This window comes from Uranotaenia lowii, chromosome 2, assembly GCF_029784155.1.
Source record: "Uranotaenia lowii strain MFRU-FL chromosome 2, ASM2978415v1, whole genome shotgun sequence".
NCBI lineage: Eukaryota > Metazoa > Arthropoda > Insecta > Diptera > Culicidae > Uranotaenia > Uranotaenia lowii.
In genome coordinates, this window is record NC_073692.1 from 282732597 (window position 1) to 282756263 (window position 23667).

The 23667-nt window shown below is 39.8% G+C and overlaps 1 protein-coding gene across 4 annotated transcripts in view; it reads right to left on the bottom strand.

The window, feature by feature from the left end:
• LOC129745917 (fat-like cadherin-related tumor suppressor homolog) overlaps window positions 1-23667 on the bottom strand; it is a 740130-nt gene that overhangs the window by 521863 nt on the left and 194600 nt on the right. The gene's annotated exons all lie outside the window — the stretch shown is intronic.

Below are 23667 nucleotides of genomic sequence, written 5' to 3' on the forward strand. Positions count from 1 at the left end.
GTGGTAATTTTTCTTAGTCCAATCTGTGATCCGTGGACCAGTGTTCCAATTATTAATTAGCCTCTTTTTGTTTCACGCTTAGCTTACACTAAGGCTAAAAAGTGCAAGGAAGTGTAGTGTTGACAAGCTTTTTAAAGCCGAGAAAAGGTTATACTCTGATAGGTAAGGTGGGAAAACGCTTGTGCATTGTCACACAATAAGAACCACCCACTATCATTGCGACAGACTTGAGGCGCCCACTACAACCTCCTCAAAGAGCCCGTCGCACACGTTCATCTCACCGAGCCAAGCCGAAAACCCTGCCGAGACGACAAGGAAGCCCGCCGGGATCGATACGTCATATCCAGAGTGCGCACAACGCCACGTAGGGTAATTGCACTTCAACACGTGACAGCAATTTCGGATTTGGAAATTCTTCAACCAGTAGTGGAAGCCGGGAGAACTTGGCAAAAAGTTTTGCTGAACGCGTGGGATCACATTAGATCCAACCACGCGTTCAGCCATAGTTACCTGCATGGACATTCCATCAGCTGTTCGCCCTGCACCAGCACATCGCTAGGAGGTTGCGACAGCATCAAACCGCCGAGAAGTCAAAAATGAGGGGATAGATTTCTCCACAACCCCCATCTAAATAAGCAGCAAACGTGAGTACTCACCTATGGTCAACTTTGTTGATTAGCAATTGTTATGTACATGACATTATTCTGAACGGCATGCAACTATAGCCGCTTGAGTTGCAATTTACAAATTTCGTCCTATGACATTTTTTGGACGTGCAATCGAATTGTTTTGGATTGGCGAGCCGGAAAAGTAGCCCATTTCCACCCCCGCGAGGAAAATGCAAATCATTTGTATGGGGAAAATCTTATGATCGAGCACATCGTATATCGAACGAGACACCAAGCGTCTCCACCAGCATTAGCATTGAAAATCGAAACAGACACACAAAATTGTAAAACTAACACGAGAGTAGAGGCCGAAATAAAAAGGATCCAATGAATGTACCTAACTAAATCGTCTCAGGTATTTTGGACCGGAAACACTAGAGGGATGATGACATAATTGGGGCATTGGGAAGGGGTCACAGGTTATTCGTTGTTGCGTTTGCTTTCTTTACTGCGGTGATTGGCTGCGAATCCAATCACGGTCTTTTCCCATTCCTGAGCAAGTTAAGAGGGTGGGAATTCGTCCGTTGGTTTTCAGACTTCTCTAGTTCAACTTTTTAGCGAGCAACGAATGATCCCCCTTTCCGTGATTTTGCGGGCTGTTCTCGTTTTCGGGGCGGATTCGAATTCGAAGCCGAAGTACGGATCCCTTTTCAGAGACCCTTCTGCTTCTTTCCCAAAATAGGGAACCAAAAAAGGAACTCACGTCCGAGTCTCATTCAGCTGGGCAAACCAAGACTAGGTGGGTGGTCTTCCGTAAGGAAGTGGCGCTTAAGCCACCCGTTAACGAAACGGAAGTGTGTCGGGGCTCTCGTTATATTCTGTCTGGTGTAACATTCTAGCATTGAAACATCAACATGGAAACAACCACCATGACGAAAATTTGGAATAAGTTCAGAATAAAGTATGCTTTTTTCAGGTATTGGAAAATTTACACTAAAAGGAGCTATTTCCAGTAAAAAAGTAAAAATGACTCAAACGTAACATGGATTACTTCTATGACATTTTTCGTGAGAACAAAAGTATCCTCAGTTAGGTAAATGAGATGAAATATAATCCTCATCTAAAAACGGGGCTTGGAAAAACGACAAATATGTTCATCATTTTTTTCTCGTATAAGTTGAAATATCTCAGATATTTGTGGAACAATTTTCAGAATAAGGACTTCAAATTGAATTTAAAATGCACCTTACTGGCTTTAGCCAATTTAAAATATGTTTCAAAATATTGGAAAAACTGGTTGAAGAGTTTTAAAAATACAACCGAAAAGATAATTAAAAGTTCTTTAGCTCCTGAAGTTGTGCTAATAAGAAAATTTTAAAAATATTTCCATTTTTTTCATATTTTGCATGGGAGAAATTTCCCAATAGCGACTGTTTAAATTTTAGATGCTTTTCACAAGAAATATCAAATTTCATTATCAACCATTGGATTTTCGAGTTCAAGAAGATTATTGAACAGTTTTAACACCATAACTTTACATGATGATGATGCAAAAACCTCGAAAACTTATCCCAGTTTTAGTATTCTGTTACAGGTTTTTCAAACGTTTTTCAGTTGTTGATTTGAATTCTATTCTGAATATTATATTTTAAATAAGATTAATCTCGTTTCGTAGTTCATGGTTCCATATTATTAGAGTCAAGATTGTATTTCTGTTTCCATATTTTGTATTTTGTGTCCAGCCAGTTTAGAATTCTTGAAAGCTGTTTTGAAATACTGGTTCAATTTTGGATAAGCATTTATTTCAAAATTTTATACGTGCATTTCGAAACTCATACGCATTTTCAATATTTGGGTAATAAATTCACCGTAAATTACTTCATAAAGACACCATCCTGAGTTTTTGTTTCTTATGCGAATTCGAAGTTCTTAAACTTGGTTTTTACTCAGAATTCAAATAGAACCAAGCTTAAAAATGGCGAATCAGAATTCAAAACGGAGATCTCGGATTCAATATTCGAAATTTACAAAATGTGATGAAACTGATTCAGATTCATACGTCGGATTAAAAAATAATGTATTGAAATAAGAATCCAAAACATCAGAATAGAAATTTATTCATGACATTTAACTTCTTGGCTCACGTTAAAAATTGTGATCTGAAATTAGGGTTTAGAAATCGTTATTATTTGTATACTTCGAAATCATACTTAATTTTGGAAACAGATTCAAAATTAAAATTTTGAGTTTGGGTACATAATTCTGATTCGGAAATAATAGTTAAAATTAAGACTCATTACATACATGAGTTTTGCAATCAAGATAAAAATATCAGGATGACTAATTTGTTAGTAAAACTCAAATCGCGCAAATATGCGACGTATAATTTCGATAGTTTTTTCAGTTTCAAAATTCAAAATTTTCAATTAAAAGTTCGTTTATCTATTTCAGCTAAAAGGCACAAGTACAAAGAAGAGTTTGATTTCTTTTGCAAGTTTTGTTTTTGAAAAACTCTGATTTTATTTTTAAAATTCCTTCAACGGATTTGAATAATAAAAATGATTTTGTTGAAAAATATTTATTTTTTACGAGGCATGTTATCTTCACGCAAAAAAATTCACAAAAAAATTCATATTTCCTTATTTTTTAGCAGTCTAAACTTTGGATCAAGTATGCAAGAATAAGACTTGAACCACATAATTTAAACCTCAACTTTATAATTTCACTTTTGGAAAATTTATTATTTTTCATCGAAGCTCTTCTTCAAAATTCTTGAATTTGCTCAATATGATAGAATTTGTTTTTTTTTTCATGAAATTGAAGACTTTCTTAAAAAAAACAATTCCATGCACAAATCAAGTAATTATTGAATTAACATTCAAAACTTGAATTAATTACTGTGGCAATCAAGGTTGCCGAAAAAAATTCTGTGATTTTGAGAAAAAAAATTCTGCTTCTCTGTGATTTTAGCCGAAAATTCTGTGACCGATTTCTGTGATATAATGTTCTTCAATTTCATATAAAATTCATGATAACTTGGGTCTTTTTTTAAATTTTAGTTAGGCAAAACCAATTACCATTACCAATCTTATCATACTTTTCTAATTCAAAGCAAAAATTCTAAATTTTATACTGTCAATTTGACAGTGTCAAAAAAGTTTAATTTCAGAAATTCATTCAAAATTGAAAAATTCTGTGAAATCTGTGAAAATTTCCAAAATTCTGAGGCACAGATTCTGTGATGAAAATTTGCTTTCCCCGATTTGAATTTATAGCTCAATTGAAATTTAATGCTAAATAATTTTATCACCAAGCTTGGTCAAAATATGGAAACAAGAGACCATTTAGTTTGTTAAATAAATAAAAAAAAATTGCTCAAAATTCTGTGAAATTACAGATATTTCTATGATTTCGGCAACCTTGGTATCAATTGAAATTTTTGAACCGAATTAAAAAAATAAAGCAAATGAACATAATATTGTTATGAAAAAGTACCTTCTATTTGCAACGGCTCAAGTTATTCCACAATTTCTAGGTAAAAAAACAATCGGGACCATTTTATGGGAAATTTCTAACTTGTGAAATTTTATACGTTGCTGGCTTAAATTGATCCTAACAAATCTTAATCCTGACAAATATTTCTTCCGAAGGCTGCATTTAGATTCGAGTCAAGATGAAAAAATTTAAAGGCTTCGAAAACAGGCTAACTTTATAAGAGTGTTATTCAACTGTTAATGCTGCGTTCAAAATGTTCTACGCAGTGCCAGATCAACAGTGATAAATTTGATGCTTAGAAAAGTTAGCCCAAATTTGAAGCCTCATAACTTTTTTATCTTTACTCGAGTTTTAATGCAGCTTTCGAATGAAATATTTGTCATAACTTAAGATTTAAGAAAAACCGTGTCTCAAAATCCCATTCAAACTTAAAGCTCATTGAGCGACCCCTTCCCGTGATCCGATCTGTCCCAAATTTGGCATGAGATTTTATACTAGGCCTAGGATCAATTTTAGCCCGCAGCGCATAACTTTTTCAACAGTCTTGTCATTTGGGATGCTCTAATCTGCAATCTAAATATTGATTAATGAAGTGAAATCTGTACACAAGAAAATTTCAAACAAATTGAATTCAATTTACAAAATTAGATTTTGTATACTTTTGCGAGAAAAACGTCTACAAGTCTGAACCATATTTGGACTTCCTCCACGATATCCGGACAACCTGACTGATTTTCCGAAATTTTGAATTAAATTTTGGCGTAACTTGTACCTCACGCTCTAGTGCCTATAAGTGCTGTGCTGCAGTCAGACTTTCTTGAACAGAAAATTATTATCTGAATTCGGTTCAGTACGAACTTTAAACGCCCGTTAAGATGAGGACTATCTTTTTTTCTTGTAACTTATAAAAAACCGTAAACTGGGAGAGAATGGATCACTTGTTCAATTCCTTTTCAAATATTTAGGAAGAGGTTGCTGTTTTGTAACACTTAAAAATTTTAAATTATTTACTGAGGTAAGGAGTATTAAGCATGATTATTGAAAGCAGAATATTCAAATGACATTAGATCAAGTTCACTGGTGTTGGAAGAAAATGGTAGAAATTTTGACACTTTGAGCACATTTTGAAAACTTTCCCATGGGAAAACATTTCAATATCTATGGCTTCAAGAGTTTTTACAACATGTGTTGTATTCTCGCATGCAAAAATAGCAATATTTCTATCACATATGGCTGGAATCGAAACAGTGCTGTAAAAAAAATACACCGCCCAAAGATCTTGAAAATATTTTCGCATGGTAAAATTTTCAAAATGTCAAAACTTCTACCACTTCTTTCTCAACGCCAGTGAACTTGCTCTTAGTAGCTATAACTAAATGTTTGTTACAAAACCAGATTTCATATTTCGGGGTAACTTTGATCACTGTGGTTTTTAAGGTATCTCAACATCTTCAAAATTATTGTTTTGATGCCATTTACCACAAAAGGCTAAAAACATCAACAACAGTAATTTTATGTTTGGGCTCAATTGAATTTTACAACGTTTTCTTTCAAAACCAATATACTCAAAAGATGGACAATGTTGCTGCATACATCAATGGGCAAATATTATAAACATTTCTCAATATGTTTTGCCCTCAAAAAATGAAATTTTACCTTCATGCAATTCCCTAGATCCTCTCACTGTTCCCATGTTCTTTTTTTGTTCAAAATCAACCATTTTATAGGGTTTTTAGCCATTTTTTCTGTACAGGCTTTCTCAAAGAAAATTAACGTTTTTTAAATATCGAAAAATTATCACAGAAAGACCAAATAACACTTAAACTATACATATACAAAAGTAAAAAAATAAAACTTTCACTTATGACAACCCATTTGATTCTAAATGCTATCATTTTATCAGGAGAGGTGTTTGTTTATGAGTCTTCGCAAAAACAGATATTTTAAAGTTTTAAAATTACATTTTAAATATTTAAAAAAATTACAACTACAAACCAAATTAATCCTATTTGAAACTCAATTTGAAGGCTTAATATCACAGCTCAAATTGGCCCTAAAACACTAATAACGTTCCACTTGAGCTTCTCAACCACCTCTCTGGGGAAGGAGGATATTATTCAATATGCATGTAATGCAGTAGAAATGGTAGGAGCTCGTATGTGGGTCGGGTCTTCCATCAAGTCATATACTTATTTACACATGCGATAGCTAAAAGCCAACCATTTCGGGACCCTGACTTGTCGAATTTTTGACACGCAAATGCCTCATCCATTATTGGGTGGTTAACTGAACGAAAATTCAACATGGTTTTTTTTAAATCCTCTGGATTTTTTTCGCTTCAAGGAGGTCTTAATATGCATTTTGAGTTTGATGTATTCTGTGAATTGAAATCAACACATATCAAAACGATTAGCATCAAAAAGTTGAAAAGTGTGTTTTAATTTATGAAATTGACAGACACGGCTTTTCCGCAGTGTGATCTGGCTGGCAACAACAAGACGAAGATGAATAATGGAAAAGCGCCTTATCTGCCGTAAGTTGACAGCCTCTGACGAGCTTTTCCGCGCGTTCGTTGACTCGCTTATACTCGGTTGGAGAGACGAGGGACAATTTTGTAAGCGGACTTCCGTTTCCGGCTTGGATGTATTTTTTTTCTATCCTGTTGTTCCTGTTTGTTTTCAACTTCTTGGGGTTTCTACTTGGAGGAAAAAAAAACGTGACGTCAACACGCACATGATGAAGCAATTCAATAACGTGTGTAATTTTGTGGACGTAATTTCGAAATAAGAGGGAATTTCTTGCTTAATATTTGATCGGTTTTCGTATTTATAAAAAAAAGTAGAAATTATTTGCTCACGTGAAACATAATGTACAGTTTTTACTTGATTGGGTCAAATGTCAAATTAAAACAGTTTTGTTAATTTAGAACTTCTCTCACTGTGACCCGAAAAAAGAAAAAAAAAAGCCCGATCCTAATCCCTTGAACTAAACCAACAAATATGGTGGATGAAATGGCTGGTGGGTAATGAAATTTGCCACGTTTCGTGCATCAACGGCGAGGACGACGTCGTCGGATTTGCATACATTTCATCCGGTTGCTCTCGTGCTAAAGCGACGTCTTGCAAAACAACGCCACAAACTCGCCGTTTTCCTATATGTAGACATGTAGACTTCGAACGCTCTGGTAACGGCAAAACATGTGAGCTCGTGCGTGCGTGCGTGCGTGTAACTGAACGTCGAGGAATCGAACGGAAATCCGCTTAAACTGTGCCCTGATAAATTTGCATGCTGATTTGTGAACTTTCACTCACTCGACAACACACACACACGTCAGCTTCTCTCGCTCGGGTTAAGTTTGGTTGGAAGGAATTTAAGTCGGAAAGGATCATTTCGGTCGCTTCGGGATGAAATTTGCATGCCTTCTTAGTAAATAACCTCGCTCGGGGGCGCTTTTGCGTCGACTATTGTCGGCTTTGGCACGGGATTTTCGGTACATCAGAGGATTTTGAAAAAAGGGTTTAGGATTTAAATAGAAACGGCTTAGATTTCCGGTCAAATGAATAACCGTTAACTGGAGTAACATGCAACATTTTTTGAATTCAATGGTTTCTTTCAGAAATACATCCACAGATAATCATCAAGAAATAACGCTCATACATCAAGAATCAAGAGTATTAAGGTTGATGAGACATCAAATAGACGTAGTCAGAAAAATTATTGGATTCTTCAGTTTTCATTCTACTCGTAAAATGTGGTTTCTTGCAACCAACTTGATTTTAAATGAAAATTCTAATGAAAACGTATGAATATTTATAGTATTGGAGGAATTTGTGATGCCATTAAGGCCATAACCCAAAAACACCAATTACAGTAATTTTTGGTAATACATTTAGGGGTTGAAAATACATAAATTACTACTAGCTGACATCATAAAAATAAATGTTTGGATTGATGAAAATTTTATGAGGCCCTTGAAGCCAAAGGGGTTTAAGTGCATAAAGCTAATGTCGAGAAGACACGCTCTTAAGTTATTGACCCTTATTCTGCGCCGCGCGTGGGGTGACGATAGTCGAGTCACCCGAGTCACTCGATTCCAGGAGTCGCTTAAGATGAGGAACGTCACTTCGGATGAACTTTGGGAATAAACCTCTGTCACTTCACATACACCGACTATCGGAAAAAGTCTCGTGACGGTAAGGTGACTCAACAATCACCAGCTCGCGCGCGGCGCAGAATAAGGTTAATTGTATCCGAACATTTTTCTTATATTTTTCGCACATTTGTATTTTTGTTTTCAATGTAAAAGTTTATAAATAAAATTCTAAAAATTATTATTCACTCAGCATCCAGAATTTTCAGAAAAAAAAACTGGCGGAAGTCTGGCGAGTCGAACGGTAGCCTGTGGAACACCAAGACACATCCCGAAATATTCCAATCCTTACTGCGCTAAGCAGGTTACTGGCTCAGTGGACCGTATACCTTGCAACTCGTGGGATCAAACATGGTAAAAACATTTCAAAATAAAAAAACGCGAAAGGAGGAGATGGAATCGGAGAAGGAGCGGGCTTAGGCGCTCGTCGGTTAGGCAACCTGCCGAGCCAGTGAAGACGCGCCGGTAGTAGCCGGAGAGGGAAGACCCCTTCGTCGAGGTCCAGCAGGTAGTCGAGGAACTCCTAAGCTTCCCGGAGCTTCAGGACTCTGAGGCTCCTGATAACTAGCAATGGCAATGGAGGGCATTCAGGACCTGGTGAAATGTGTTAGGAAGAAGGCTTACATCCACAAAAAGGTCCGCGAAAAACTCGCCAACGTGATGACACTTTTCGTCACGACGGCACCGGAGTGCCGGAGGAAGGCTCGTGAAGAAGACATGGTTGAAGACCCATTTTGCGGGCGGAAACCATTTGGCCGAAGAAGGTAAGCGTCTTCGTGCAGACCGACGTCGAAGCGGAATTTGCCAGAAGGAGACCGGTTTTGACGGTCTTGACATGAGGATCGCTTTCAACAGCGTCAGTTGGGCAGTGATTGAGTCGTCGTTTATTCATATGAGGATTCCTGCATAAATCTGTAGGATGGTGGTGGAGTGTTACTTCCGTAACCGCCAATTGCAGCATACAACCAGCGAGAGATTAGAAACAGTGAGCGTCTTGGACTGATATTTTGGTACATTGTCTTTGAAGAACTGTTGGGACTGCGTCTCCCCACGGGACTGAGATTTGTGGGATTGACTGACGTCTGGCATCAGACTCATCAACAGAGGAGCTCCAGCTATTCGCCACAGTAGCGATAGGGTAAGTGGAAAGTTCGATGCGCTCTGACTCACCACAAGGTCGAGATGGTGCTGATCGCAAGCCTGATATCAGCACAAACACGGACGAATGCAACTGGACCGTGCGCAATCGAGGCCAAGCATGCGATTCGAGTACTTGGAGGTGATGATTGGCAATGGCGACGGCCGGCAGTCCGCTTGCGGGCCATGTCGAACAACTCAGTGATCCACTGCAGCATAAGGAAGGTCCCAGAGAGAGTGACCTAGCCCATTCTGCGGTATGGAGTAGCAGCCTTGATCAGGCAGTGTAATCTGCAGAAGCAATCAAGAAGCAAGAAGCAATGTAATCTGCAGCGTGCGTCGGCTGATGTCCTTGGTAGCAGCTGACGTTGTGGCGGGGGTCATGCCATTCTCGGTCTTGTTAGAGGAAGATGTCTTCTGCTGCGAGCACAGGCACATGCCCGATGATCGGAAACATCTGGGACAGCTCGTAACGCGGTCGGCAGACCCATTGCTTGATCCCTAAATAACGTCAGATTTTAAAAAGAATCGAAAACATGGAGAGGTGGATTTCTGCATGACGCAGTTCGTGACTGGTCACGGATGTTTCATGCAGTACCACCATCGGTTTGGACATGTGACTTCACCCTTCTGTCCAACCTGCGGTAACACAGGTGAGACACTAGAGCACGTAGTGTTCAACTGTCCAAGATTTGAAGGGGTATGCAGTATGCTTGCCGCCTGTTGAACTGACACGACAGCCGACAACATTGTGTCGAGGATGTGTGGGGATGTCAATACTTGAGCTGACATTTGAGTAATGTGCGTCCTAACAGTCACTCGAGTCGGTGTAGGATGACGTCTTCGCTGGGAATCATCTCTAGCTAAACCAAGCGGAGCCAAGACCTTGTAACCATAGCGTATTTTAGAAGCTCAAGATCATTGGAAATCATCGGGGTAGCTGTGTAAATGTGCTAAGGAAGTGCTGGAGAGGTCACTGGTCTCTAGTCTCTAGTAGTGGAATCGAACAGAGGCGGAGCGCACGATAGTTGTGGTAACCGAACGAGCCTCGAGATACGAGTGAAGGACGGACCTAAAGTCGTCAGAGAAGAGATCCTTAGTCTTGAATCGTAACAAGAGGCAGGGTATGCTGGAGTTTTGATTTGAAACCGAGTAACGCGATGAGCGCAGAAGCGCGGACTGGGTCTCTCATCACGGGTACAGCCTTCGTTGCAGGTTCGGATGGGAATTATGACCAGAGGCCCCATGTGGACTTTATGGCGTAGGGGCACATAGTATGTAGAGTCGACCAATTGCACTCATGAACCATGAGTAGCATACTGGGGAAACGAGGTGGATCACCGTGCCTTGGAATGCAATCCATAAAAAGAATTTACCACCTGGGTGATCAACTAATTATTTAAAAATGGCTTCGGATGAGCTATTATGGGTGCATGTAATGCGAGTGTTGACGTAAGTAAGCATCTATGTACATACCTGACTTGATGGCAACTGATTGAACATTCTTATTATATAGGGGCCTATTACATAACACGAGTCGAGCAACTCGACTCGACTCCAGTCACTGACGAGTCGAGCAAAATGTCGTATTATGGTAGTCGAGTGAAACTGCTCGAATGGCGACTGTCATGTTGACATTTTTCAAACCGCTTGAAATATTTCCTCATGTCAAATATCAGCAGGGATGTCAGGTGTCCTGATCTTTCAGGATTTGTCCTGATTTCCGAGAGGCCTGATATTGTGATATCAAAGTCATGACCTAGAAAAATTCCATAAACGATGAAGATTGTTTTACTTATTTTATTAATTGTATCAAACAATTTATTTTTACTTATGATTTGTTACAATAAATGGCAATATTCTTATACACAAACCTTTCATTAATTTTTTGAACAGAAATTGTTTTTGTGGCTGTACAAAGCAAAAATTAATCCTTTTGAAACAAAGACAACTTCCTATGCTTTCGAATTAATCGTTAAATTAGAAAGATGGAAAACATTCTTCAATAAAACTTAACCATACCATGCATCAATGCTATAGATTGGGAAATGAAAATAAGTGTTTTTATTTAAAATTTCACAAGATGTGTGTGTGTGTGTGTGTGTGTGTGTGTGTGTGTGTGTGTGTGTGTGTGTGTGTGTGTGTGTGTGTGTGTGTGTGTGTGTGTGTGTGTGTGTGTGTGTGTGTGTGTGTGTGTGTGTGTGTGTGTGTGTGTGTGTGTGTGTGTGTGTGTGTGTGTGTGTGTGTGTGTGTGTGTGTGTGTGTGTGTGTGTGTGTGTGTGTGTGTGTGTGTGTGTGTGTGTGTGTGTGTGTGTGTGTGTGTGTGTGTGTGTGTGTGTGTGTGTGTGTGTGTGTGTGTGTGTGTGTGTGTCTGTGTGTGTGCATGCGTGCGTGTGTTTTACTGCTTTTTACAGGTTGTAGTAATAAAGTTAAGTTGTTCGGGAGACTATCAATTAATTACAGGCCAAACTCTGCTAGTACTCTCCCGGAAGGATTCAGTTGTTTCGTTCTTTCCGAACCACACATTATTGGGAATATTAAACGAACACAAACACATTCAGGATCTCAATGAAACTTGCTGTTTCCTCGAAGAGATTCCTTTTTTTCTTAACTCTAAGCGTACATCTTTCGAGGATATGATGGCTAGCATCTTACAAATGCTAAAACCACCAACCCACCGAAAGTGTACTATGTATGCCGTGACCGGGATTCGATCTCATACCCCCTGGCTTAGAAGACTTGAATGCTATCTTCTACGCCACGAGCGGCGGCTGCTAGCACTCTCCCGAAAAGGTCCTGCTGTTGCGTGCTGTGCGCCCCACATTTGGGGTGCTGTTGCCAGCATTTTCCGATATAGGTTCTGGCCGAGGATCAGCTCTCGATTTCGATTATTTTAACCCCATCTGCCCACTGCCCAGGGGTCTACAATAAAATAAATATGGAAATCGAACGAAAATCAGAACAAAAGACAAAAAATATCTACCATTAGCTAATTCAAGCATTTTGGCGAATTCGATGCAGCTCTCAGGAAACGGTACCGTGAAATCCACGAGGCATGCAGTTTTCTCAGTCAGTTCAATTTTTTTCATGCATTGGGAGACGACGTTCATTTTGCACATTTAATTTATTACGGATTTTTGCTAACGATTTCACCGAATAACTGAAAGTTTTAGAATTTGCGGTCTCTCGAAAATCAGGACAAATCAGGACACCTGACACCTATGCTGCAGGGCCAGATCAAAACAATCTTGGCTCGCTTAATCGTGACAGCTGAGTCACGAACTTTCAAGCAGTCGACTCAGTCGAGCTACTCGACTGAAGTTTGACTCGATTCGACTACTATAATGTCAAAATGGGTCAATCGAGTAAAATGACTTGTGACTCGTCTTATGTAATAGGGCCCATAGTCAGTTATATGAGGAAACACATCTCATCTGTCGGTCACTTATGGGAACCCAAAAGCTTTCTTGCCGATATTTGGGCGCTTTATCATAAAAACTTATTGCTTTGAGTTGAAAAATTATCACTTCTATCACTTATTGTATCGTGGTGTACTCGTAAACAGCACCTCAATTTAAAGATAGCCTTTAATAATAAAAAAAATCACCTAGTGATAACTATGCAATTTGTATAACACAAAAATTTACGTTCGAAAGACTCAATACGAAATCGAATGCTTGAAACATACAAAACATATTTTTTGTTGATGTTCACATAAATACAATTAACGTTAAAAAACTGTGTCGTTATCTAGAGCTTTGAATCATAAATCAAAAGTAACGCAACAATAAAATTGCAGCTCATAAACTACTTAATTAGTCACAAATTTTTCAGACACAGTCCTTTATAGTTTTCCTTACAGTACCATTCTTTGGTTTTTTTTTCATCGACGCGAAAAGAATTATCTGGACAATCCGCTTCAGTTTCATCATTGGGTTTTTTTTTTTCAGATGATAAACTCGCCAAGCGGAAAAAAGTAATCTATTAATTAGGACCGAGACAAACCAAGTTTCCATGCTAAAATTCTAGGACGACAGAATTTTTCGCTGTTGTTTTTTGTCAGTTTGGAGTAATTTCCAACAGAAAGATATTTGAACGAACATTTGAAAACCATGTTTATAGCTCAGTTGACTCTTCATGAATGAGCTTCAACTACATCCATCCTTATTTACATTGTGTTTGTACATCTGTTAAACCAAGATTTTTCAATTATCATATTCAATCCATTTTTTGCCATCAAAAAGGAGAATAGTCTCACCTCAACAATATCCTTTTTTGCATTATCTATCAGCGAAGATTGTTGAAAGAAACCTAATGAGACATTTCTTAAATGTTATAGCACTTTTTCGCCACCATTCAACCAGATATCACCAGAAAAGTCGTGAATATTATCCGAAACCAAAATCAGCAGTACCTAGCCTTATTTCATTCAGGGCAGCCCCAGCTAGCTAAACGTTCATTGTCTGCGAATATTTGGATCTAGCTCCCGGGGATGAGAACAGCTAAACAGTTGAAAAAAGTGATCAAAAACCATGAACCCAAGAGTTGGAGAAGACTGACAAAAGCTCGACCGAAGTGAACATTGTCACTTAATTTTGGTCCCCACCAGTTGAGACCATAACTTTAAGGGAACTTGTCCGAGGTATAGTTTTACTTAAATCATGAATTGTGGTTAAACAACCAATTAATAAAAAGAGATTGTCTTGTCTTGCTAAAAATTTCAAAATAAATCCGAAAGTTCAAACTCAACCCACCCGACGGTAGCTACTTTGTGGGAATATTTTGTAGTCCTGCGGTTTTGCTGCTGCTGCTGCCGGGAGCCCGAAGGCGACGTCCGACAACTGATACGCGAATAAAGTTTTAATTAAAAATAAGTCAAGCTTTCCGAATGCCGGAGGGATTATTTTCATCGAGCAGCAGCAGCAGCAGACTTTTAACAACATAGTGGGACGACTAAGCACAGTCATTGGATGCTGCCGCGCGAAAAAAAAAAGAAACGGAACGCAAATCCCGGTTCCGGTAAATCCGAATCCCAGGGTGCGTTTTCTCGCTCGCAATTTAATGACGAATTGGGAAATCCTTATTCCACTTTTCGTTTTGGTTTTAATTAATTATTTGAAGGCAAGTTAATTTGTTTAAAAATATGGGGCGGGCATTTTTGGATGATCTGCGGTGAGTCTTTCGTTCTTGTTAGCTTCCTCAACTCGAGGAACAAAATAATGAAACATGTAAAACACACTTTCAAATCAATGATGCAAACGGGTTACTTGCAAGCACTCTTGCCAGATCTACGGATTTTTCCGTAGTTCTACGGATTTTAAGCATTTCTACGGAGCTACGGATCGATGCTCGAAATCTACGGGTTTTCAGTATTTCTTACGGATTTTCTATGGATTACGAAAAAATTCAAGGGATTCTGCGGATAGATGAAATTCTACCTGATGACCAAAAAAAAGGTGACTTATTTTGTCGAAATCAGTACATTTTTTTATTTTCGTCAAATCTACGGATTTGAGCGGTTTTCAATCTGGCAACGCTGCTTGCAAGATCTGAAGGGTTCTTTTGAAAGCTTAGGAATTGTTGTTTTTTTTTTCATAAATTCATTCATAGCATCAGTGATAGCAATCGCTAGAACAACTGAGCTCTCAAGTATCGTGAGCTCGATGATGTCCGATAAGAATTAATTCCGAGATAAAGCCTTTTTTGCGTTTCTTTTTCCGTTAGGGAGAGCGACGGGACCGGGTTGGAATGGTGCCCAACCCAAGCATTACATGAAGTCCAAATACGAGCAGATGGAATTCGATCGGGTTAAGAACTTTTGACAGCCTATGTGGGCAATGAATTCGTGTTTTCATTATTAGAGAAATTTGAGAATTCGTAAGTCGATATGGCCAATAAGTGTGTTTTTATTATTTGAGAAAATACAGGATTGCGCATATGGGCTAAGTATGTGTATTCATATTTTGAGAAATTTGAGAATGTCGGCAGCTCAGAAGGGCAATAAGTATAGTTTTTTTCCGAAATCTGGGGGACCATGCGGAAGAAAGTGACAAATGGAATGAAAACGAATCATAAATTAGCACCGTTTGTGATTGGGGAAGCCTCTTTTGTAGGCAAAAGATGGACGTGATGGAATCGTTCATTCGAGTTATTTTTGTTGTTCAATGAAACATGGCAAACACAAAAGAAAAAAAAAATTGCTGTTGCATCTGGCCAGTCTCGAGATGCATGAAATATTTTTTTTCGACCTAGTACATGATGATGATCCCTCGGAGTGATCCAATGTGTATCAAGAAACAGTTCCAATATTGGATGCGCATTTCCAAACAATCGTGCATGTTCCTCATGAAAAAGCCGATTTTCAGATTTTCGATGGGAGATCTTCAAACGACCTCAGAAAAGCGATTCTTGATGGATTTGAAAGACATAGCCGGGGAAGGAGATAACCAAAATAAAAAAGAAGCCTGTCTGAGGTTACGGAAGAAGAAGGCAGTAGTAATGTGAGTGTAAACAGAATATCGAGTGTGAACAATCGGTGTTTTCGCCGTGGCTCTTTTGAACACTACTTAAATGATAAAAAGTGCCCCGTGAGGTAAAAACCTTGCTTGAGATGTGGGATTTTTGGACACTCACGATAGTAAAATAGCTCTGTAAAACGAAACGAGCCATGAGGAAAACAAAAAACAAGGTGATAAACAAGAAAATAGAAGTGATAGCGACGATGCAAAGTTACCTTTGAGTGTCAAATGAATCCCGGAAACGGCTGTTTGCGTATGATAGCCACAAACTACAGGTGAAAGGAGTATTTGAGGCTGACATTAACCATGGTTCCATAACGGTACATCGATAAATTTTCGTCATCAGAGGACAGGGAGCGAACCTCCTTGGAAAGATTACTTCGATCGAATTGGGAGTTCTATAGTTACATCCAGAGTCGTTGATGCAGATAGAGGGCGAAAAAGTAAAAAAAAACTCGGAAAATCAAGGAATTTGGTCACACCCAAGAACAATGGTCAGAACGTGCTGTAACAGTGCTATAATACCCGACATACATCCATTACCATCTTTTGACGGGATAATGCTCCATCTCGATGGACCCTACTATCGTTTTAAGCGCCTCATGTTCGGCCTTAACTGCGCCTCCGAAATATTCCGTCGCGAGTTAGAAAGGTCTTGAAAAGAATGGCAGGCGTGAAGAACTTCATTGCCGACATTTTGGTATTTGCTATGTTCAGAGAGGAACATGACAGGCGATTAGCTGAACTTTTGAAACGCCTTGATAAAAAAGGTTTGACAGTTGATTCGTTTAAGTGCCAATTCCGAAAAACTTGGCTGGTGATACTTGGCTTGGAGCCGTCCTTTTGAAGTCGCGAAGAATAGCTACAAGAGTTATTAGCTACGCCAGCAAAATTCTTTCCGAGACTGAACGCGAGTATTTCACATTGGACAAAGAAGCATTTGCAATATTCTGGGGAGTCAAATGGTTTGAGATGTATTGTATCACTCAAAATAATGAACGGACCACAAAAAATATTGGTTAAAATATTCGCGAACGACTCCGTTCCAAACGCGTGTCAGCAACGATGGGTCTTCTACTTACACAGCTATCGTTACAAGCTAATTTATGTTTCTGAGAAAACCAATATAGCTGACCCGTCAAGACTGGTGCAAAGCGCAGAAATAAGCAGTTGCGACAAATTTATGATAAAGATTGGTGGACTATTGTTGAGACCGATTTGCCAACTACCATAACTTTGATTGAAATGATAAAATTCTTTGAAGGAGATGAGGAGATCAGGCTTAAGGATAAAAGCAATTCGAACGGGGCTTTGAAATCGTTTATTTTCTTCCAACGTGAACTATGTTGATTGGACTTAGCAAATAGTGGTCATCTCGGCAGCAGTGAAACGAAGATTATGATCCTCTGTGTAGTGGCCAAGACTGGATCGTGACGGTTAAGTGCTTAGGTTGTCAAGCAGACGGACTAGCGCGTAACCCTGAACCAATGAAAATCCGAGAGCTGTCTACTGTAGCCTGGAGTCATCTTAGTGCCGACTTCATGGAGCCCTTACCGAACGTATGTTCTTATTCGTTTTATGCGATAACTACAGTAGATACTGCGAAGTAGAAATTATGAGCAACACAACTTCCGCTGAAGTCATCCAATAACTTGAACGTATTTTCAATCGTCTTCGATTACCAGACGTTCTAACGACTGATTATGCTTCCAACTTTTTCAGACAGGAGTTAAAAGACATCGGCGTAGACAACGGTATCAAACTTGGTCACACGACTCACACGACCCCATATTTACCCGCCGCCAACGGTGATGCCGAAAGGCAAATCCGTTCCATTTTAAAGACTCTCAAAATATCACAGATCAATGGTAGTAGTTTTGAAAGGACTTGATGCAATATTTTTGCTTGTATACCATTACAGCTCACTCGGTTTAAGTCGTAGTTTTAGCAGTAGAGCTCATGTTTGGTCGTAGGTTCAAGGGCAAGTTTCCTCACTTAAAAAAGAACTTCAAGGCGACGCAGAGCAATGGACAAAGATTCGCAAGATTGAATTATTTGTTTATTCGGTAGTGAGACCGATAAAGAAAGTTAAGAATACACAATGAAAATAATTATAGATATTGTGTTTAAAAGGAAATGAAAGACGCAAGTCTTTCATTTGTCAATATCTATCTAGACAATACCCCGAAAAATGTAAACAAAATATTGGTAAACAAACATATTTTTATTTTCAGACGAATCCCCTATTCCAAACAACAATCAACTCCAATCGTTCAATTCAATGGAAACATTAAAGCAAAGATACCTAGCACAAAAACCAATTCACCTAAGCTTCCATCTATCGCCACGAGTGTACTTGGTAGGTTCCAATCGGGAAAGACATTCAATCCAGGTGTCATACCGACATATTTTGAACCGGGAAAAGTCATATCATACACAATTGCAACACTTGAATCGGAAAAGCTCGACTTTGACGTTTGCTGCCGTATATGTGTGTGTATGGTTGTGCGTGTGTGTGTGTGTGAAATGTGTACCTTGGAACAGGTGCCACACATTGTGCGTGTGTCCGTGCCTTCGTTGGTTTATGTTGCACAGAAAAGGCTGTTCTTCATCTGCCAACCAAGCGGAGAAAAAGTTGCCTACGGGGAAATCATATTGTTCCGTGTTATGTAACCGATCGGCCGACCGACCAAGCGAATAAATGGTAACTGGGTGGGTATCCCTGGAATAGCTGATGGAGCCAGAGCCGCCATTTTTCTCCACCCCAGCCTTTTTCCATCCCAGTTCAGCCAGTCAACCGTACATGCCATTACCGTATGATTTCAAGGGTTCCATCAGCCAACCAGCCAGCCAGCCGACCAGCATCAACGTCCTCTACCTACTGCTTCATATATTGGAAAACCGGATGGCGGATTCCCATTTCCCGGATGTGAGATTAGATGAATTTTTGCGGTAGAGCAGGTGCGCACAACTGGATACATCGAGTGGCCCAAGCACGGTCAGTAGTGGCCCCGTTAATTCGAATTGCCAGAGTCCGTTTATACCTACTTTTTTTTCGTTTTGTTGGCTTGCCCACCCTTTCGACAAATTTTGGCGGCACATTGGAATCTGACATCCAACTCGGGTGTCAGACTAACTTGATTTGCGTTTGTTTTGAGAGTAGAAAGATAATGGAAAGTACAGGTCGCAGAATTGGATTAAAGGTTTTTATCCAACCATGAGCCACATAGAATAGCCAGTCCACATAAAATATTCCATAAAATTTTACAATGGATTTTCATAAATATGGTTTTCAATTTTACTGCCACTTTAACGGGAATATGAACACGTTTCGTATTCGTGATTTTTTCAAATTTTTCATCTCAATGACTTCGAAATTTTGTGATATTCATTTGAATTCAAGTTGTTTTGCAATTTTATTACATACGATAATAAGTATGAATTGTTTATCCCAAATTATAAGTATTTCATACTATTTTTTTTATTATGGCAGCTTCCTTCCCTCGTGATGTTTCAGCATACAAGTAACAAGACATGGGTAGAAACCAATTTGTTCCGCCCTAATATGTTATACTTCATTTTTTATAGGAATTTCCTTAAGTGTAGAAAATCAAGAATATAACAAAGAACAGATTGCGCTCAAAAACTTCAGCACTCTGAATGTTAACATTCAGGGGTATTGTGATTTATAGTATTCATTGAAGGAAAAACTTCGGATGAACTAACAAATTAGTTTTTTTTCAGCACCAAACAAATCTCTATTCAATTATTGCTACCTACATGCTCTTTTGCTAGCAAAAATGCAAGGCTAAATAAAAATAAATAATAAATGATTTTAACACTCCATAAGAGAAGTTTGTTTTCATTATCAGGTAGAAAAACCATGAAAAAAATTGGACTTAAGATCTTGTTTTAGGTTACTAGCTTGTGAATTTAAGAATCAGAGATTGAAATTTGTCTACAGAGAAAGAAAATGCAATGATTCTATCATTAGCATTCCAGATTAAAAGAGAGTAAACAGAGTAAAATTCATGGAATGTGAGGTCTGACCAGTGATATCAACCTTCCAGATTTTGTCTGGATCTTCCAGACTTTTTGGACTTTCGCCAGACAATTTTTCAGGTTTCCAGACTTCCAGACTTTCGACATTTCTTCCAGACAATTCCAGACTTTTGGTTTGTTTGAAATCGTTTAATAATGTGAAATGCTTCGAAGATGTATGTTCAGTTGAGAGTCAGACAGAGTACGTGACAGAAACATATAATTAGTGGTTATCTACAACATTGAGATCTGGCGACCAAAAAAAATGGTCATCACCTTCAACGCTTAGCATACAAGACATTTTCAGGCATTTCCAGACATTTTTTTCAAAATCTTCCAGACTTTTTCGAGAAACAGTTGACAACCCTGGGTCTGACCCGTTTAGCCGGAAATTTATATTTTTTTCAAATTAAGTGCTTTTATTTTACTGACCAATTCAATGCACCTGTCCACCGAATAGTCATTTTTCATTTGACATACTCTTTTAAATTCATATACACTATTTGAAACATAGACTTCGTGCTGCACTGGCTGAACGGGAGAAACGCGTCCACTTTCACTGAAGTTCACAAGTCGATTGACTGCCGCTCACGACACGACACCTCAGCCGTCGTGTGCGTGCATTAAAGGACGATGGAGGGAGAGAACCGACTGTGAAAGGTCGATTGGCCGAGAGATTATCGCCCTTGAAATCATCGGCTACACATCTCCCCTCCACACCAAGAAAAGTTTAGACATGAGCATACTATCGGTTCATGTTTAAGCTTCTTGCCAATCTCTTCACTTATAAATATTTAAGCCGATAGTTTTACATCCGCCGCAATGCCATTAAAATAATATAACCAATAATTATATCGGCGATAAAAATCTTAAATCAAAGATTTATAAAATTGTTACGGAAACCGAAAGAAATGACCAACCTGGAACTTTGGCGACGACTTTTGGCATGGAAACACGGACACGAGTTGGAACTTGGAACGTTTTACCCCTGCCTAACAAGGCAAGCTGTCTCAACTTACTAGAGAAGCTAGTCGCCTCAAGCTTGAAATTCTGGGACTGAGCGAAGTCCGTTGGCTTAACACTGGAGAACACAAGACACAGTCTGCGCAAGTACTGCTTTACTCTGGCATACGAGGAGAACACGCTACTCGGGAACAAGGAGTTGGTTTCCTGTTAAGCCCGCAGGCCCATGCGGCCCTCATAAGATGGGAACCGATAAATGAAAGAATAATCGTAGCCAGATTCAGAACACGGGTTAGAAACCTTACAATGGTCCAGTGTTATGCGCCTGACGTTGCCGATATGCAGGAGAAAGAGCAGTTTTACAGTCAATTGAACAGCGTGGTTGAGAGAATTTCGAAGGATGACATTCAAATCCACTTAGGCGACTTCAACGCCAAGATTGGCTCCGATAATCAGGACTTTGAGCGCATCATGGGGCGCCATGGCCTTGGACAGATTAGCGAAAACGGAGAGTTGTTTGTAGAATTTTGTGGCAACAACAACATGGTGTGCGGTGGATCACTCTTCCCCAATCGACCAGCACATAAGGTCACTTGGGTATCCCGAAATGGCTGAACAAAAAATCAAATTGACCACATCTGCATCAGCCGAAAATGGAGAAGGAGCCTTCTTAATGTCCGCAACAAACGATGCAAAGACATAAGGGCTTGTGATATAGCTCAGTTGGCAAGTCTGTTGTCTCCTGAGCCGATGTTCGTGAGTTCGAGCCCAAGACTAAACATCGAACACAGTTGTACCGGATAGTTTTTCAATAACGATCCGCCAACTGCAACGTTGATAAAGTCGCGAATGCCATAAAGACGGTAAAACGACTAAAACCGAAAACAAAAAAAGCAAAGACATTGCATCTGACCATCACCTCGTCCTTGGCGAGATACGGCTGAGAGTTGCGTGTGTCCAACGACGTGAGGAGAAAGTCGGGTGTCGATACGACGTCCGCTGTTTGGAGAATCCAGAGGTGAAAAGGGCATACGTTGAACAGGTAGAATCCCGAGCCTCGGAATTGCCGACAGACGGCACAGTCGAAGAACAGTGGTGTGGAATCAAGAAAGCCTATTTTTTAAAGTTTGTGGAAGAAGAAGTGAATGGATGTCGGATGAAACTTGGAGGATGGTCGATGATCGGAGAAAGGCGAAAGTCGGAATTGAACAGGCTTGCACCGGGTCAGCCAAAGCAGCCGCCCGCTTACGATATGCGGAGCTGGAAAAGGCAGAAAAAAGAGCTTGCAGACGAGACAAAATGAATTTGACATGCTCCTTAGCCGAAGAGAGAGAATGAGCTGCCGCCAATGTAGATATCCGATAACTATCCGATTTTCGCCGCATTATTGGTGCAAGGACTAATGCTAGAATAGTGCTAAAAGACCGAGCAGGTCAGTTATTGACCGATCGAACAGATAAGCTCAAACGATGGACTAAGCATTTCGAACAACTCTTCCGAGTCAGGAATAGTGATGGCCAACAAAACCCGAAGCTCGAAGCGCCAACAGTAAGTCGCATTAATGGCGTCAACTCGGAGGTGCCCTTTCTGGCTGAAATAGAAGCGGCAATCAAAAACATGAAATCCAACAAAGCACCTGGGATCGATTGCATCCCTGCTGAAATGCTGAAAGCCGACCCTGCCCTGTCAGCACAAATGTTGCACCGTCTTTTCGCTGACATCTGGGATACTGCAACATTCCCGGCCGACTGGATGCAGGGTATCCTCGTAAAGGTCCTGAAGAAAGGAGACCTGACCGAGTGCGGTGACTGCGGAACCATATGAAAACATAACGTTGATCTTTACAACCCTCAAAGTACTCTGCAAAGTGATCATGAAAAGGATCCAGGGGAAAAATGACGCTACACTCCGACGGAAACAAGCTGGATTCCGATCCGGACGATCAAGTGTGCACACAATCACAACGTTACGAATCATACTGGAACAAATCAACGAATTCCAGGACTCTCTTCTGCTGGTGTTCGGTGATTTCGAAAAAGCATTCGACCGACTTAACCATGAAAACATCTGGGCGGCTCCAAGATGACGAGGGGTCCCAGAGAAACTAGTCCATCTCATCGAAGCACAGTACGAGGCATTCTCATGCAAGGTCTTGCACGATGGTGTCTTGTCAGATCCAATCCCGGTAACTGCTGGGGTGAGACAAGGATGTATCTTATCACCGCTACTTTTTTTAAAAGACATACACCGTCTTAGCCGATTTAGGCTTAACAGACTGAATAATGACGTGGACAACTTAAGATTAACATTTAACATCCAGTACCGAGATGGGAATCGAACCCATGCCATCAGTGGACCTAGCGATTGCCGTCTTACCACGCTCACCACTCGACCACCGAGACGTACACTCCTTTTAATCGTAATGGATGAGATTCTGTCTGGATCGATCGACTGTGCACCAAACCGAGGATTGCCGTGGAAACTTTCAAGCAACTGAACGACCTTTACCTGGCAGACGATATTGTTTTGCTTGCCTAAACACAACCGGATATGCAGAGCAAACTCGACGACCTCACCGAAAGCTCCAAGGCAGCAATTCTCAAAGTCAATGTCGGAAAGACCAAGTTGAAGGAGATCAACACAGGAAATCCCTCCATTTTAATGGTTGCTGAGCAACAGGTTGAGAAAGTGGAGTGCGAAAAGCCCAATTTGCATTTGCCAGTTCTCGCGACATCTGGCGATAACGTCAGATGTC